This window comes from Neopsephotus bourkii, unplaced genomic scaffold (assembly GCF_033783945.1).
Source record: "Neopsephotus bourkii isolate Nb327-2 ecotype Australia unplaced genomic scaffold, CSIRO-AGI_Nbou_v1 NB_923, whole genome shotgun sequence".
Taxonomy (NCBI): Eukaryota; Metazoa; Chordata; class Aves; order Psittaciformes; family Psittacidae; genus Neopsephotus; species Neopsephotus bourkii.
The window spans coordinates 2,288,646-2,308,015 of NW_026901417.1; the positions used below are offsets into that span (position 1 = coordinate 2,288,646).

Sequence of the window (19,370 nt, forward strand, 5' to 3'; positions counted from 1 at the left end):
CCACCTGATGACAACATCCCTCATCAATACCCAGGGCAGCCAGCTTTCATTGCGTCGTGGTACTTATTTACATTTCTGTTCCTTGTGCACCTGCTTTTACCACAGGCTTGAGATGGCTTCTAGCCTGGAGTCCTCCACTCGGATAGAGAAAACCTCCACGCTGAGAGGGAGAGCAAAGCCCAGCTGACCCCTCGTCTGCAGAACAGCAAGGAGAAGGGATGAGGGTGGGCCTGGACTCGTGGGCACTTTCTGCTTCTTTTCTTCCTATGAGGGCTGCATTAACGATTCTGTTTCCTATTAAACCTCTGCTGACAAAAGTCGTATCAGGTAATGAAGGAGGGAAAGAAAGGTCCATGTGCCTTGTGAAGTAATGGCCTAGGTGTTCTACCCCAGGAGATGGGAATAGCAGATAGTCAGAGGAGGTTCCCACATGTTGTGCTAAAATGATGTGAGAGCTGCAACTGCTGGAGTTCCAAAAGGCCGGCTGGATCACAGGCCAGGATCATCCCACTCTTGGGAGAATCATAAGCATTAACAACACTGTACTGTCAAAGTTCAAAGGAATTGGTCAGGGACTATAGTCTGTTCCTCAAGCCAGACCAAGATCGTATCATGGATGAGCCATACCACTAACAATACATGGAAGAACTTCCCTTTGCAGGATTAAACACTGAGTTGTTGCTACACAACTGGCTTTGGGAGATCAGAGCTTTATGCAAACAAGAATTTATAAGTTCAAGAAAAGTTGTTGCCGTACAACTTTTTATTTTAAACTTCCCACTGGAAGTCTTTATACATTTTCCAGAAAGACTTGTAAGCAATACAAATGCTGTTCTCCAGAACTCCTGGAATGTTATATCTCAACAGGGTTTAACTGTCCTTCCCAGCTTGGAAACTAAGCAGTCATCACTTTTATTCTTTAGGGAACTTGCTGATTTATGATGGCATTTGACACTCCTCAGACACAATTTTGGATCAAACAGCCTCTATAAAATCAAGGATCCCTGTGACTACTGCAACAGGAGCTGAGCACTAATGATGTTCTTTTACAGGCCACAGGGCAAATAGGGGTTCTACCCAGAACAGTACAATGTTCATAACATTGCAGTGTCATCTCAGCATGCTGAAAACTCTGAATTTGATTCTGTTTATACTCTGAACAACAAAACCAGCTTGTTTATGCTGCAAGTGAAACCCTTCCTGGGTAGGCATAGGAGCTATTACAGATGTTGGGAACAAATGTGCAAATGCTTTGAGTGATAAGAATTCAAAGAAGAAAACCCACTAAATCAGAACCATTTTTTCCTAGTGGAAAAGGATATACAAACATGTGCTTTTGGAGAACATGCCCTTCTATGATGAATTTCTCTACTGGGAGTCTCTTTGCCTCTTTTTGCCTTTTCATGCCCCATAGCCAAGAAAGGAGGCAGATGCCTTGAATGGAGGAGAACCATGCTAAGCCGGTGGGACTTTCTCCTACAGTGTGAAGTTTGTTGTGCATGGACACAAGCACCTGCTTGGCCCAGGAATGTCAGTGAGGTTCCCTCCTGACTTCCACAGCACACTCTGCCTCTCGTCCACCAGAAGTGGACTAACACCTACAGCTGATTCATGGCTAAAGTAGGAATTTATGTAGGAAATAGTTCTGTTTTCTATTCTAGTATGCTCTTTAATCCTTCTTGTTCTAAGTAGTAAGGGGGCTTTTTGTTGGTTTCCAATACAGTTTGTTCATTCAGTGTGGTGTGGTGTTTGGGGTCTTTCTGGTAGCTTTCCAGTGTTAGTAAGCATTAGAGAATTTTTTCCTGTCAGTATTACAGTCATAGCCAATTCTAGCAGGAATCCTGGATTAGAAATGAGTATGTCCCTCATATAACCAATGCTGATGCCTTTAAACAGGTAAAAGTATTGTAAGAACAAAGGAAACATGCCTGTTCCCACTTCAAGGATAGGAAATAGAGGCATCAAGAGGCTATGGACCCCTACTGAACAAAACATTTTCCAAAATATGAGAATTGAGTCCTCCTAACAGTCACACCCAGAGTCTTGTGATGTTCAGATTTCTTTGCTTCATCCTTCCTCACTGAACTATGATAGTCTGAAGAAAGAACAGAAAGCAAGACTGAAATCTGGAGACATCACTGTAATGTCTCACAGAGACAACCTTTGAGATTGGAAGGCAGGTCATGATGCAAAGGCAGAGGCCTTGAACCTCTTGGTGCTGCTTTGGTCATAGCTGGAGCATATTCAGGTAAGTATGTGGTGGGTTATCAGCCTGCAGAAGGGCAGTAACTATGGGTGTTCAGGTGTGGTGTACCCATGGCTGCTCTGGAGATGGCTCTTTCAGCACACTTTAGATGTAGCCCACGTACATGACATGGAAAATTCATGGCAGAGCTGATGATTTCACCTTAGTCTTTCTAATTCAGTGTCACCGAGTCCTGTGACTTCCTTGGACTATGTGAGAACTGGTATCAGACTTGTGAGAATATGAGAGGTTCCAGCCCCACTGTGGGTTTTAGCCCTCCACAGGACAGAACTCTTCTGAAAAGCTGCTTTCTTCCTTGTGTACCACTAGAAGCAGCAGCAGTAAGGCCAGGACAGGGAGCAGAAATAATCAGCCCCCTGTCAGAGAGAAGGGTGAAGTGTGGAGGGATGAAAGAGCTCTTATTTGAGGTCAAATATACACAAGAATGGTGGTGGTAATGACATGAATTATCCCCTTATCCTTTGGGGATAGATAGGGGAGTAGAAACAACCAACCCTCCCCAAGGGACAGAGCTAATCCTTAAACAGGATTATTATTATTTTGCTGTAATCTCATGGTTTTGAGGCAATGCTTTTGAAGCTACAGGTGTGGCTAGCAATGGATATTCTCTGTTACTGCTTTGCTACTGCACCATTCTTCCCAACTGCTGCTCTTCCCCTAACACAGTAATTCTGGCATTCTTGGAAACCTCTCTCTTGTGTTTAACTTGGTCTCAGAGACAGTAAAGCCATTAACACTGCTTATGTATATTCCAATTACTCACCTAAGTGACTTGACTAAGTAGTTTCTGGTAGAGCCACAGCTGGAGCCCTGTACAGTTTTAAATCCAATGCCTTTGTAGTTGCTCATTATAATCTGAAATTTGCTATAATATTGTTGTATATATATTTCTTGTGCATTTTTTATTAAAACCACATTATTTCCTTATTAACACCTGGCTTTATGAAGAGAATTAAGTGGCATAAAGCATCACACCTGCATATTCAAGTACTCTGGAATAAAAGAAAACTGCAATTCATGAATCTGGAAAAAGTAACTTCAACAACCAGGAGCTATGATAGGTTCCAAAGTCAAATGAGCCTGTTGCTGACCTTGTTAATGGTGTTACAATGTGATAGAAAGATGACATAATGGAGAACCTATTTATGGGCTAATTTAAATTCAGGACCAGTTCTATAAGATGGACCTGGCAAGTCATGTGCAGCTCATAGCAAGCAGGACTCTCTCTTAAAGGAGATTCTAACCCTTTTTTCTCTTTTCTGGCTATATTCCATACTGGAAGGGGTGATGCTTTCTAATGCGGTTTGAAATATTCAGCCACTTGGCCAATGATCTCATGCACCAGGGCATACAGAATGATGCTCTCTGCTTGCATTGGTGCATTAGCACAATGCATACAGCTATTAATTTTCTTTAACCATTCACAGCTCAGCACTGTGCTGTGTGTTTTCAACATATTCTAATGGTTTATTTTCTATCTGGCTTTCTTAGAAAAGTTTTAGGAGTATGTTTTTAGTAACATCTCTTCAAAATACTTTAGACTCTGGAAAACCTTATCCTGGAGCATGTAACTACAGGAGTGGGGTGCAAAACTGAAACACAGTAAATGTAGATTAGCTTTTCCAGAAATTAAGGTCTTATCCATTACTTCTGTGCACTTGGCACTGTTATGCTAATGTTAGTATAAGATTTTTCTACTGTGGGATACTGATGTAAGCATCACAGAATCCTAGAATAGTTTGTGTTGGAAGGGCCCTTAAAGCTCCTCCAGCTCCAACCCCTGCCATGGGCAGGGACACCTTCCACTAGAGCATCTTGCTCCAAGCCCCTGTGTCCAACATGGCCTTGAACACTGCCAGGGATGGGGCAGCCACAGCTTCTCTGGGCACCCTGTGCCAGCGCCTCAGCACCCTCACAGGGAAGAGCTTCTGCCTAAGAGCTCAGCTCAGTCTCCCCTCGGGCAGGTTCAAGCCATTCCCCTTGGCCTGTCCCTACAGGCCCTTGTTCAAAGCCCTTCTCCAGGTTTCCTGTAGCCCCTTTAGGCACTGGAGCTGCTCTCAGGTCTCCCTTTAAGGAGCCTTCTCCTCCCTAGGCTGAACAACCCAGCTCTCTCAGGATCCATATGGATGAATATTGCCCATGACCTGACTGGGTTCACTGGGGCTAACCTTTTTGTTGGGTTGGGTTGTGTTTTTCCTAGAGTTTTGCTGAATAGAATTTTTTCCATTTGAAAAAAGCACGGATTTATTCCATGCTCACATTACATCACTCCATGTGACTCCATCTGTGGCTATTTCTGTAGCCTGTGGTCATATCACTCCTAGAATCATCGCATTGCTCCTAGAATCAGGATGATAAATGTTAACACTGAACACTTGGTTAGGAAACTTCTGTGTTTTCCGACTGCAGAGTTCCTCATTGTACTTCTCCTTGGAGCCTGGCTTCTCTGTAAGCTGTTCACTACGCTGGGTGGAGTCTGCTATACTTTCCAGAATACCTGCATGGGAAAACGATGTCTCTTCTTCTTCTGCCCACCCCGCTTTTTGACTTCCCTTTTTTTTCAGAGCAGTCTGGGCTGACAATCCTGTGTGCTTTAAACTTGCTCTTTTAAAACCCATGTCGCCCATGTTAATGCTACTTTGGGTTGCCAAGGAAAGTGCTATGTATAAACAAAACCTCTGAAACCACCATCTTTTTATAAACTCTGTGTACCTTCGTTCCTGCAGTTAACACCCGGATGTTTCTTTAGAATATACCTGGGGAGGATTTTCAGGGTTTTTTGCAACCTTTTTGCAAATATAGAACTGCTTTTTAACCCTTAAGTTAAAGCAGACTGGATTTCTGCTTCACTGTAAAATGTTTCAAAGTTTTATGTCATATTGCTATTTTTTTAACTCCAGTTTCTGGGTACGGAAGACAACTGTGTTTGTCCTACTTACTTAAACAAAGGTCAAGCAAGGCAAAACATGCACTCCTCAGAATTCTGTGAGGGTTTTGTGAAGGAACAAGAGCATTGCTAAATCTCAGCCATGATTTTCCTAAAAAGCCCAGGCAGCCCTCAATTACCAGCTCAAGATCCTGAGAACTAGGGAGCATTTGGAGAATAGAGCTGTATCTAAAAGTTCTGTCCTAAATCCTTTTCAAGTTAGGAGGTGCACATGACTTAAATGCTAAGTAATGCGTATCACTAGATAGATTAGTGATTATTCTTGGTCAAACTGGGCTTAGTCAGAACCTTGGACTTAAGGCACATTTTGAAGGCAGAAAATCTGTCCATTTGTATTACAGTAATTGGACTAAGAGGAGAGTAACTGATGAACCATTCAGGATGGAAATCAAGCAAAATCAGATCAGCACGGAGCAGAAGTAGGAAAGGGATGAAAATATCTTGCAATGACTGAACTGAGATGCTGTCACTTGAAAGTGACAAACTGATAATATTGGCTGCATTTAGTAAAAGTAGAAATTAATTTCAAAACACTGTATATACACACCTTTTTGGTGGGAATATGCTGTGTAGTTCTGTTATACTTCACGTACTTGCTACATACAGTAAAACATTAAGATCTGTATTGTAATACTTCAGAGATGCATGTAAATCAAAATCTGGTAATTCATAGTACTGCATCCCAGCCTGGTTTGTGCAGGAAGGGACCTTAAAGCTCATCCAGCTCCAAACCCCTGCCACGAGCAGGGACCCCTTCCACTGGAGCAGCTTGCTCCAAGCCCCTGTGTCCAACCTGGCCTTGAACACTGCCAGGGATGGGGCAGCCACAGCTTCTCTGGGCACCCTGTGCCAGCGCCTCAGCACCCTCACAGGGAAGAGCTTCTGCCTAAGAGCTCAGCTCATTCTCCCCCCTGGCAGGTTCAAGCCATTTCCCTTGGCCTGCTCTACAAGCCCTTGTCCAAAGCCCCTCTCCAGGTTTCTTGTAGTTCCTGTAGGCACTGATGCTGTTCTCAGATCCCCCCTTAAGGAGCCTTCTCCGGGCTGAACCAGCCCAGCTCTCTCAGCCTGTCAATTCAGTTCACAGATGTCTCTAAATGCGGTAGTCAAATTGTGTGAGAAATCCCATTACACAAATGGAAGTCATCTGCTTTGTACATTAGTCCTAAAACTCTCCAGTTGCACCCTGTCAATAGGTACATGCTCTGCTTTAACTGTGGTCTGTACTGAGATCATACAAAATCAGTATCTTCATGTGTATGTATGTATCAATCATGTTCAGCTCTAGCATATCTCATGTAGCTGTGTCTGGCAGTATAGTGAACCTGCAGGATAACTGCTGTTATACAGTAAGAATTATGGCGAGGAACTTGTATGGCTGGATATTGAAACATCAGACTGCCAGCCTTTGCTCCTCAACTTTGTCTCCCATCCCCCTCATTCATTCACCATGTGCCCTTAGGCAAATCAATCTGTCTTCATTTCCAATAACAGCTGAAAGGATAAAATGCTTGCAGGTGCCTCAGAGTTTAAAGATGCTCTACTACAGACTCAGCATCATCTACTGGCTTAAAAACAAACAACTCCCACTCAAATCAAACAATGCCCCCCCCCAATACCAAACAAAGCAAACTGAAAGGGCCCTTAGAAGGCTGAACTGCAGAACAAAGAGCACTATGAACTGAAAGAAGTCATTTGTCAGAGCAATTGCTGATAAATGAGAACTTAAAAGCCCCTGGCTCTGGCATTTTCAATATAAAATCATAGCAAGGTGAGCACAAAGCACAAAAGGCAACTTACAGAAGCATAAAACTACAGAAGACTTTCAAATGTACAGAGAAACTGGGCCTCTAATTCAGGAAGACCTGTCACTGACCGCTATAGCATGGGAGGTCATAGCAGGGCAAAACACTTGCTTGTTCACAGCACTCTTCCTAATCATCTGTCACTGGATTTGCTGTGGTTTGTGAAGTGCTGTGAGAACCTGGCATAGGAAATGCCTGTAAATACACACCCAAGTACCCACTCTCTGAGTTTGCTTAATTCTCATTCAAATCTATCTGTTTAGTCCCTACAACAGAACTCCATAGGCTTATGAGAGGTACTTGCCTTAAAAATAACTTTTCTCTGTCATCCTTTTATTTTCAAAGCTGAAGAGTCCTAATCTAGTTAGTCACTTATGGAGAATCTGGTTTCTATCTCTTAAAATCCCTGCTGCCCTTTTCTGTTCCTCTTAATTTTATTAACCATATGTTCTGGCACTGGAACAGATCTGCATGCTGTATGCAAAATGTGGGGACATCCTGAACTTACACAAAGCACTAAGTACTTTCCTCTGTTTTGTTCTCAGCTCTCATCCTAAATTCCTCACACTGTTTCTTGTCTTAACCACTCCTGAGCACTGGGCTGGCATTTTTAGGGAGTTACAATAAATCTCACATCTCTCTGTCTGCGTGACAAAAGCTAAACCTGAACCCTTGTTTACCTGTGATGGAGGCTGTCTTTTCTTTTCCTAGACTGTTGCTTTGCATTCGTTTGCATAATATTTAATCTACTATTTCACAATCTAATACTGCACTTTTTCACTGTGTATGTTTTAAGTCTCTTGCATCTTGTAAGCCTGTGTTTATCAGCAAACTTTGGACCCTTCCTGTTTACTCCTATTGTTTTTTAATACCCCTTCTGAAGAAGTCAAATGGGCTTTTTTCAAATCAGACAATACCTATAGTGTAAGAGGTGAGTTAATTGTAACATAGGTGGAATTTATGAATAATAGACAAAACCCCCTAATTTAGCAACTTAAGCTGTGATTGTATATAATGATATTGCTGCTTCTGTCAGTGTGACGAACAGATGAGTAAGAAGGTATAGCTTTTGAGATACTCTTTGCATATGGCAAAAAATACTCTTTCTGGGATCGCAGAGTTTGTGAGTCAGGTCACAGAGCCAGGCTGCACGTTCACAAACCAAGTAACTGATCTGCAGGCTGTTATTCCATTCTCTGCACATCTCATCCACCAGTTGGGTCTTCCTGCTCCGTCTCTTGTGTTAAACAAAAAGTGCTGGGATTGGGAAATTAGTCATGAGAACACAAAATCTGACTCACTATGCAGGGTCATGACTGCTAGATCCAGTGTGAGAGAAGGGAAGAAGCGTGCAGCTGGGTCTGAGAGGGGAAAAAGGGACTGTCCTTTTGTCAGCAGTATGTAATTAGACTGTTACATGTATTCTGCAATGGCACTTAAGCCCTGAAGCATAGCACTGCTCCTACTTTTTCTTCACAAAGGAAAAACCTGAGGTTTAAGAACTTAACTAAATCCACAGTTTTTCTCCACGTGACAAATGCTCTGATGCACTGTGAAGCTTTAACTGTAGACAAAAACCATGAACTGCTTGTCCATGGTACCAGCCCTGTGACTTGCTTTGAGCACATCATCTGTGATAGTTATGCAGGTTGGTACTCATACTACTTCTGCTGGAAGTGAGAGCTTATGGCAGGAAATTAAGCTAAAAAATGAAAAGCTCTCTAATGAAATATAAAGGCTGACTCAGTTCAATCTGTCTGATAGTATCCAATTCTGGTAAGAATAACCTTTAAAAACTTTTTAGTCTAATTCTAAAGCTTCTCTGAATTGAAAAGCTCTCTTCAATATCAACAGCTAAATACAGCTGGCATTATCAGTGGGAAAGCATCCTGGGTGGCATATACCTAATGCAGTGCAGGTGATGCAACAACTTTGGCAGCAGTGAAGGCGGGGGAAGAGAGCAATGTCTGAAAGCAGAGAGTGATTGAGGCTGCCTGATAACAGGAGCCTTTTTGCTGGTTGTTTACTCTTGTAGTATCAATGGGAAATCAGACTAAAAGTACAGGTTAACCTTAAAAATAAAGCAGTTTAGACTGAAGATAGATGCTCATGTAACTGAAAACAACTGTATAGCATATCAACAGCTGCTTCAGTATGACACACTGATACTCATAATGACATTAATCTATTCTAAAATGCTAATGAAGTCTTATGCCTTGTAGTAAATAACCCTGTTAATAACCATATAAATACCATTCTTCCTTTGAAAGTTTTCTACTGCATTGTTATTGTGAAAGAATAATTCTATATTCTCTTGTATGATAAAAGTTTTCTTGAAACTGCTGTTCTTTCCTTACCTTGACTGAGGAATGACGTATTCAATGTGAAAATGACCTATTTTCATAAGGAAAATATTGTTTGATAATCTACATAAAAGATTATTTGTAATACTGCTCAACTTCGGCTACCAGCAGTTTAGATCCTTGGCAAGTCTTCTTTTGTAGAACATTATTTATGTTCTAATTTTTTGAAGGACTGCTTAGTTTCTGGCCCAGCAGAACAATTGAGTTTACTCAGGATTACTGAATTCTATGCTATTAGCTGCTTCCAAGCAGCACTTTCTTCCCAAGAACTCAAATTGCAAAGTAAAGGTAATTAGAACATATGGCTTTTTGCCAAATTCCAAGGTAGGCTTCCTTGGCAAGCATCACCTCAAACCGAAGTTGTTCTACAGCAGTTCCACTTTCCTTTAGTTAAAGCTATTCTATAAAAGGGAGTCTCAGAGATCCTTACCTGACTATTTCTTGTTCTATATCACTGTACAGCAGTAGCATATTTTGTTGTAAATTCTTTCCATTGCTCACAAAGCTACACAAATATCTTGGAGCTTTCCTCAGAGAATTCTTAACTTCCTACAAAAACAAGCAACAAAAAGCTACTAGGAAAAGTAACCAGCAGATTTCTAATAACTTGAGTCTATTTCCTATCCTAAAGAGAAACTAGGATTTTACACATGTTTAAGTTAAATACTCAAGTGAATTACATAACCTGTATTAAATAAATACATGAACTATTATTTTATATGAACTGTATTGTGTCAAATATGAGAAGAGATCCTTGTTCTTACTCATACTCAAAAGACTTCCTAGGATTGCTACAGAAGTGGAAATTCTTCCTGAACAGGCCTGTTGTATCTTTTGGTCACTTAAATGGGAGATTTCATTGTGGTTTTCAAATACATGAGCTAGCTGCCCTCACTCCTTTTGATAGATGGAAGCTTCTTAAATCTCGTGGTTTAAATATAAAATATTGGCTAACACATACATACAATAAGTCTTTAACTTAGATTTTCCTGTGGTAACACTCACTCCCCTCCAAGTACCAGAGGAGCTGAGCTATACTGTAATATAAGATTTTACCACTTTGAATACTTCAGGACAAACTGTTACACTGATGGTGGTGCATGATGCTAAAGCTTTGCATTGATAACGCTTAAATACTGTAGACTGCTCCAGGGTGTGTTCAAATGAAAACTTAATTGCGCTAAGGCTTGGCACATGATTTTACATATTTGTGCATTTAAAAGTAATGGCCCACCTTGGAGAGAACCTGGAAGCAAAGTGGAATGCCAGGTGCATCTGGAAGAGCTGATTTTTCTTTCTCATAATCAACTTACTAATAAGGAGCTTACTAAATTTAGTAAATCCTGTCCACTGATACTGAAAGCTAATGATTTTCTTATTACTATTTTAACCCTCATGTGTTCCTGGTTCTGTTTAGCTTGCCTCTAGTCTTTTGTTTCATGGTTTTGGGTTTTTCCCTCCACCATCTCAAAATTCAGTGCTAAATCTTGCCTTCTGACCATCTCTCTGAGGCATATGAAGATGGGCAGAAAAACACAATTGTAGAAGTTAAAGGGCAAAGTGTAGTCATTATACATGAAGTTGTTACAGTAACCACCCTCAGTCATATGCTTTGCTATGATAGCACTAAAATCTGAGGTTAGACCTTTGGTTTCAATGGAAATTCTGAACTCTCCTAGATATAAACAAAGCAGGTGTGAAATATTAATCTAGAATAGATTTAATTTATAATAATATATAGGATATCCTGTATTTCAGGTATTCTGGGAAGTTGCTTATAAAAATCTGCAAAAAAAAACCCCTGTCTATAAGCACCAGTACATTCTTAAGAATAAGCATAGTTGACTGTATGTTATCAAATGCTAGCTGAAGGCTGGGGTGGGGGAAACGCAAAGCATCTTGCCTGCATTCTTGTCAGCTAAGAGCATGACCCTACTTGAAAACTCAATAAATCAAAATCCATTTCTTGGGGAAATAATTTGGTTGCTCTGTGCTGAATGTTTCACCCAAATATTTACTTGAAATAGCTAATTCTGAAGCCTGTGATCCTGAAAACTACAAAAAGTCAGATAATTTACCCAGAGCGCTTGATGGAAGTATCTGAAGACTGCATGTGCCAACATAGAATCATAGAATCACAGAATCATAAAATAGTTAGGGTTGGAAAGGACCTTAAGATCATCAAGTTCCAACCCCCCTGCCATGGGCAGGGACACCTTGCTCTAAACATAAGGTCATACTCTTTCTTACTCACCATATGGCCTTTATAGGAGGAGGAAAAGAATCCACCTAAACTTATTTTCAAGAGACAGTCTTAAAAGAGGTGTATCTGTCAAGTATGTCCTGGGGAGATGTCTCAGCAATTGATCCTCCTCAGATAGCAATAATGCTTTGGACTCTGACCCAACCTGCCTCAGGGAGGATTTAACTTTACTTCAGTTATAGAACCATCAAAAAGCACCACTGACACTATAATACTGCAAGTAATACTTCGCTTAGAATTAAGGTAATAGCATGGCTTATATAAAAGAATTAAAATAGTCGTATGCTGAAGTCATCAACCCCCAAGTTGGAATTCTAAGTCAATGCATATTATATACCAGTAACAAGCATTTGCTATTCCTTGCCCTCCATTCAACTTTATGTGTGTTAGGGGAAAAAAAAAAACAACCTTTTTTTTTTTCCTTTTCCTTTTCCTTTTCCTTTTTCTTTTTCTTTGCCTGTCTGAATGTTAGTGTGTGAACATAGAATCAGCTTTCTGTAACTCACAAAGATGTCAGCAACGCTTACTTCATGAAAAACAGGCCTTTAGTGCCCCCCAAAAGATACTTTTTTAAATTTTGGCCTGCCTATCAACTAAAAGTGATGTCTCAGCAATAATGTTTTAGCAGTTACCTAATTCCTTATGTCACTGTTCCATGTAGGTGAAATGCAAAAGGAAGGCTTACATAATCTGTTGCTAATAGAAAGCTTCTGTCTCCACCAGAAATAAGGTTGAACTTAAGGAATGTCTGAATAAATTAATCTGAATACATCTGAATATTAGATATACATCTTGAAAGTATTAAAAATACTTGGGTACAAGCAGACATGTTGATACTTATTTCCCTGCAATTGCTGAAAGATTTAACAAATCTCCTAACGCAGCACACCACAGTTTTGCAGTGAGGCATAGCAAGAGACTTGTATGTTTGCATTCCTTTGACCTGATGTCTTTGCTAATTACTGTTGAAATAATTGAGTTGTTTTGCTCATAGCATTGTTTTGGGGTTTTATTATCTTGCAGAAAGAAATTTTAAAAAAAGAAAATAAAAAAGCACTTACGAAAACAAGACCAAAATGAACATCATTTTGTATTCGAAGTTTTAAACAGAATAAAGCTGACATTTCCATTGGAGAAAAATGATATCCTGATGGATAGAATCAATCTCACCACTGTCTAATCTAAGAGAAATGAATTTGTAACAACAACACAAAAGCCTCAACAAATGACATGAAACATCTGACAAAAGCACCCCCCCCTTTTATAATTGCAGACTAAATTAGCCATATACATATGCAATTTATTTAATCACAAACCTCCACTGGTGCATCATCTTCCAGAGCTCCACATGGAGAAACCTACTGCTGTGTTTTGCTGCTGACAACAATAATGCTGGTACCTGGAACAGAGATGGGGCATATTAGCATACACTGACATTTTCACCAGTGCCCTTAGTGTAGCTCTGAAACCCTGCACGCTTTAGACAGTTCTGATATGAACTTATACTTGTACAGCTACTGAGCTTCATCAGCTTAATAACAAAACTCTTGTCATTGTTGTCCTATTTTCGTGACCGTTTCTGAACTTACCTGCTTACAACATAATGTTGTAATACCCTTGTCATACCCTTCCAAGCACAGCTTGCTGTATGTGACACCGAGGTACAAAGTATCAAAGGCTAGCTAAACCAGGGGTCTATTGCCAAAGGTAATGTATGCCTTTGATCACCTATCTTTGTTTATCTGTTTGAGATGAACTTGAAAGACAATGGATAAATAGGCTTGTGCTAAGCCAAATCCTTTTTTTTTTTTTTTTCCTTTGCAGAGCTTTTTATAACAGAATCCAGTAAGTAAGAGTTCTGTTAGTACACGAATGTATGCACATGGTTAAAATGGACTTTCGTCTTCTTGCTAGATACACTGAACCTTTGAACGATGCCAGGTATTTAGAATGATGCCAGGTATTTATACCCTTGTACCTATATTCTGATTAGTCTGGCTTTACCTGGGAATGGCAGTGCTGGAGAGCAGCTTGGATAGATATGCTGGCTAGACTGCTTTTGATTCCCTTGTCTCTTAGGATCTACCTTTGATAAAAGCTAGGAGTGGAGTCAAAAAGAGCACAAGGGAGTGTCTCTGCACATGATACATATGACAAGAATAGGTTCTCATCAGAAAGTCTGGCTTTTGTATGAGGAATCACAACAAATGGGATTTATAAAAAGATAAAGTTCATAATTTTACCTTTTGTTGCCTATCATCCTTCCATGTGTTTTGAACATACACACGCACTCTGATATAATCAGATGCATACGTGCACATCCACCCCTCTTTCTCTTTCACTCTATCAATACTTGTGATTCTTCATTGAAAAATGGAATTTTGCTGTCATCCTAATGTGCATTATTACAATTAGTAACTTCTAGAGAAACCCAGCATCGAATGCAGTGCAGTTCTACACCCTAGAAATTGTCCATGCCCAGGAAAACCGATGCACAGCTTGAGGTCATGCCAGATCAGATGATCAGCCTCTTTATGTAGCTCTGTATCAGCTGTAATAACCCTTCTGCAGCTGAGCAATTATACATTCCGGCTGGTTCTAAGAATGTTTGTCAGGAAAGAGCTGTTTATGCATTGTTACTTTTAAACTCTAGTACCTAGCTCTGAATAGATTTTATTGTGGTTAGACTTTTTCAGAAAGTCAAAATAAACCAAATAAACCAGTTTGGTTGGGTTTCAAAAATAGAATACATGTGTAAATCAAAGTGCTGCATTTATTGTCTATGAAGGAGGAATGACTGTTCAAATACCCACACATGAAAGCCTAGATTTTGTTATTTTTTTTGCCTTGTTTGAGCTCAAATAATGTTTATTCAGACTGTGAATTTATTCACTGTGCAGGCAGCAAATCTCAGATCACTTTAAATCTATAAATTGTTATTCTAAAATGATTTTAATGCTTTGATATTCACAGTATATGGTGGTACACTAACTTACTATATTTGTCTTATGCTCCTCTTTGAGGCTTCCCAAGTTGTGTCTGTGATGAAAGGAATGTTACTCTGATTCTTGACCTTTGCATGGGGAATCTAATTGCTATCCCTACAATATATTTCCATCTACAGGGGAAAAGCACAGCTATGGTCACCTAATAAAATACAACTATATGTGTCACCATTAACTGGCATCCCTTTTAACCATTTAACTGAGATCCTTTGGAAACCACATGGCTTTGGTGATACTTTGTTTCATTGTATTTTTTGGCAGCCAAGGTGTATAGAAGTAAATGAGTCAGTGAACATGGGCTGAGCAGGGACAACTGTCTGTTAGCAGGACCTCTGCTTTCATTTTGGGTTTTAAAGTTAGGACCAGCGTTCTTATGTGTCACAAATGAGATCTTGGTAATAAGTACTGCAAATGAAGATCTAAAATTCAGGAAAGCAACTGAACCCCCCCCCCGGCTGGAGATGAGTCTGAGAGAACTGGATGGGGGAGTGCAGTGCCTCTGAATTTTCCTAGAAGCAAACTGCATTGCAGCGAAATTGGAGAACCAGAAATTCTCTGCTGCACTTCATATAACAAGCCCAGAGACACTGGATATCTATAATACCATAAATTACAGCAGGAGCATATGGAGGACTGAAAACTGGTACAGAGTTTGTTGACAATTTTAAGAATGCTTCATATGCGAGTATCAGTGAATTAAGGCAAACATAACTTCAATTTTTTCAGTAAAAGATTATCATGTACTGCTCTCAGAATAATTTATTTATTACTGCAAGGCTTAATGAAAATCTGTTTCAATTTTACTCTGAAGTGTTCCCACAGAAACTTGTTTTCAAAATCTATTGCAATTGATGTTTTTATTAAATATTTTTATTGTTAAGTTTGTATAAGGACAACCCAAGAACCATGTAAGTATGACTGCCTAACAGATGGATTATAGTATTAGAGATGGGCTTGATTTTGGAAGGATGCACAGACCTGCATAGGATAATGTCCTTGACATTACAAGGAATTGTGTATGGTTTTTTACATGTGTTTCTTAAATGAAAGCGTTAAAGCGGTAAAAAAAGACAAAAGAAAGGAAAAATGAAAGATACTAATTTAGATTTATATACAGAATTGAATGGTCAACAATAAGGCAAAACTTGTTGCAGTACTGTGGAGGCACCTATGGCAAAATATATTTACCTCAGGCAGTGTGTCTCACGAGGTGTGTGCATGTGTAAAACATGACAAAAGACACTTTGCATAACAGCTATTGTAACTGTATTAAAGCACTTAAGTTAGCTTGACCCTGGCAGTAAATAAACCAAAGTGTACTTAAAAATATATGCTGTTCTTCCATTATGCTTCAGCATCTCTGAGGTTTGTACCAGGCAGTCTGTTCTGTATCGTACTGAGACAAAGAAGGAAATCCTTGGGGGTTAAAACCTTCAGATACTCAAGCTCACGCAGCCCTGTTTCAGCCTGACTGCCTTCCCCCGAGTTTTCTGAGTGCAGGAATTGCTTAAATGGATCTGCTTCCAGAAGCCAGCCTTTCCAGGGAAGTAATGAAGTCACTACGTGCTTAATCTAGCACTGATGATAATGACTGAAGCTGTTGGAAGGAGGTGTCTTTTGCATTGTACCTACAGGAAATTGGGTGTTATTTTCATAAGGAAGAGAGAGACTCCCAAGGTTTAGCTTCACTATTTGGCTGAAGAGAGTGGAGAAAGGTACACACTGTAGCCAGCCCAATACCACCCACATTTAGTTGGATATGGATAAAATAAAGAGTTAAGAGTTTGTTCAGGATAAAACAACAAAAGTAATTAATGTGAACAGACTGTGCTATGGTTTCCATTCCACCAAACAAGTTTGCTGCTTTAAGAGCTTCATATGTAAGATATCCTATTGTTGTAAAGTAATGTATGCAATTTGAATTTGAGAATGCATGAAAAAATCCAAACAAACTATAAATTACATTCCCACCCCTCTTCTTTGATCACTTCAGTGACATGGGGAAATAATAAAGTCTTTCAGCTGAACTACACAATATAAATAGTTTATGCATCATCACACAAATAAGTTGCTCCTTATTTGGAGTGCTTCTTTTTCAGGTTGCTACTGCTTGATTTGCTCAAGGCCACTTTCTTCCTGGTCTCTGCATGCTGCAACTCTTTTGTGTCTAATGTGACTTCAGCTTTTCCTAAGCAAAGTTTTATTGAAAACCAGCAAACAAAAAACTCTAATGGGGTAACAAGAGAATACTTTACAGCATATATATATGTATAAAAAAACTTGCAGCAGTACAGTGTGGCTCGGACTGAATAACCTTGGATGAAATGGCAAAGTTTGTCTTATAGAAATCCTTGGCTTGAAGAGTAAGGGAGTAAGATTTGAGACCCCAAATTCTGTAGTAAAGTGTGTGTATATATATTTCTTCCTTTTCCCCGTCAGCATTACACTAATGCTTGCTACTCCTTCTGAGGCTTATAGGTATTTCATGTGCTAAAGCTACAATGAAGGTTACACAATGTCACTTAAAACATTTTATATTTTTTGAGACTCCCCAAGTAATCACAGTGAAGTAGATTGGGAGTACGTGAATATTGCACATAGTAAACTGAACCACAACAAATTAGTAACAGGTTATGGTCTACGTGCTGCTTTCCAGCAGTCAGCATTAAAACTGTTCTCAAAGACAGTCACTCAGAATTATCCACCCCACTCTTAACTGTGAGGAAACTCAAGTCTGTGAAGCTGAGATAGCTTTGCCTCTGACATACCCGCTGCATGAAAGGGATTTCCTGAGTCTACAACCACTCCACAGATTTGCCTAGTGTCTCAAGTTAATAGCTACTGTCACTAACTCAGCCCACCCTGAACCCTAGCTCTCATTCTTCAAATCACTCCTCTGGCTGCTTTTTATAGAGGTTGAAACCACTTCAGATTATGAAAATGTAAGATTTTATTATATGCCCACGCCAATTAAAGTCTTATACCTGGACACTCACATGTTAAACATGCAAACCTAACCACTAAACATAAACAGATAAACCTTGGGAAGAATGTTTTCTTGTTTGCTTTTTCTTTCTTGTAACGATTATATTCCTTTTGCATGTGTTACATGGCTTGCTTTCCTCTGAATCCCTCTTCATTTGCTCCATTACAATCCTTCATCTTTCTACTCTTTTAAAGAAGAAGTTTAAAACTTTATGAAAGGTCTTCTGTCAAAATCACCTCTTCTTGTAGTGGTTATCCCTCTCTTCTTTCCCTTTTAAGTGTCTCATGGCATATTCTTATTTGTATTTTATATTAAAATATTTTAAACTCTTTTTGCATATTTTGCAAATCTCTATTTGTCTACCATGCTACATGGATATGCTTAGTCTTAATCTGTGTTAATATTTATTGTACACAGTGCTTTGAGTTTGTTTCTCCAAGGCCAACTCTTGCAGTCGGATACAGAGATACGACTGCTGTTAATGTCATGTAAACTGTGCCTGTGCATCAGAGGACTCCTTCATTTTAAATGTGACCATTTAAGAGAAAAGCTGCTCTGTAAGAATGTGAAAAGAATGATTCACACTTTAAAATGTTGTCCTTGGTTTGGATTTGCTTTTCTGGTAGATATGAGCCCATGGCAATGAGGATGAGAAAAAGAGTGATTTTCCTACTAGAAAGGTTGAAATCTCCATGTGCTTTGTCTTGTAAACAAAGTGCTACAAAAATTATAGTTAAATTTGTCTTTTAGCAATTATCCTCTAAATTGGGAGCATTATTACATCGGAATAACTTCTAGAACATATGGGAATGGTGTACTCAACCCTATAGAGACATGGAAATTTCTGTTTCAGCCTTCTGGAGCTCCTGCTTGCCATCCCCAATCCAATCTGCTATTACTTGGCAACCACACCTCTTCCTGGAGGGCACCAGGAGCTACATACTTTACATGGGTTGTGTTTTCTCCTATTTGGTGCTTAGGAGAGACAGCACTGCTCTTTCTCCTTGCCTCTGTGAGGTTCATGTGACTTAAGCTGAACTCAAGCCTTGGTTTATAGCAGAATAAAACTTCTTCTGTAGAAAAATCCCAAATAAGGCTGTGAGAATTTTGTTTGAGGCTCTTTTCAGAGAAGTGCTTATTTAATTAACAATTAATATAACTTACATGACTGTAAACGCAAGCATGTATGCGCTTTAAAAAAGCAGTTCTAGGGGAGATGTTTTACTCTGCAACGGCTGCCCTTGGAAGCTCCGTTTTGGGGTGATGTATTACCTGTTTAGCAGTGAATATGCAGTGCTGTGCGTTAAGCCTGAGCTCCCGGAGCCCGGTTTGCGGTACGGACAGCAGGGCTCTTCCGCACCTGCCTCCCAGGTGGAGCCTGGCCAGGCTGTACACAGAGGATTGCTGTCCCACAGCGGCTCCCCGTCTCCTGCAGGCACAGAGCTTGCACGCTGTGTGTTTTCTGTCTCCCCAGCAGCTCACACCCCTCCCCTCCCGGCACGTACCGCCCCTTGGCAATTTCTGCCTGCTCCCTGCACAACCAGGCTTTGCTTTGGCACAGGTAAGACTCACAAGCGCTGCTCTGGAAGCGGACGAGGCCCCCGCTTCATTAATCCTCACACAACCTCGACGCTTACCCTGGGCAGGGCTGAGCGTGGGGCGCGGGGCTCAGGGGAGGCGGCGGGGCCCGCTCCAGCTTCCCCAGCGCAGATCTCACCCCTCACCCCCGGAGGGGATG

The 19,370-nt window shown here is 40.2% G+C and overlaps 1 protein-coding gene and 1 long non-coding RNA gene across 2 annotated transcripts in view; one reads left to right on the forward strand and one right to left on the reverse strand.

The window, feature by feature from the left end:
• RAF1 (Raf-1 proto-oncogene, serine/threonine kinase) overlaps positions 1-19,370 on the forward strand; it is a 78,415-nt gene that overhangs the window by 15,601 nt on the left and 43,444 nt on the right. The gene's annotated exons all lie outside the window — the stretch shown is intronic.
• On the reverse strand, positions 12,122-18,692 carry LOC133214691 (uncharacterized). Its single transcript, XR_009726197.1, has 3 exons — positions 18,306-18,692; positions 13,646-13,727; positions 12,122-13,040 (listed from the first exon to the last, which is right to left on the reverse strand). It is a non-coding gene; the product is annotated as an uncharacterized LOC133214691 (long non-coding RNA).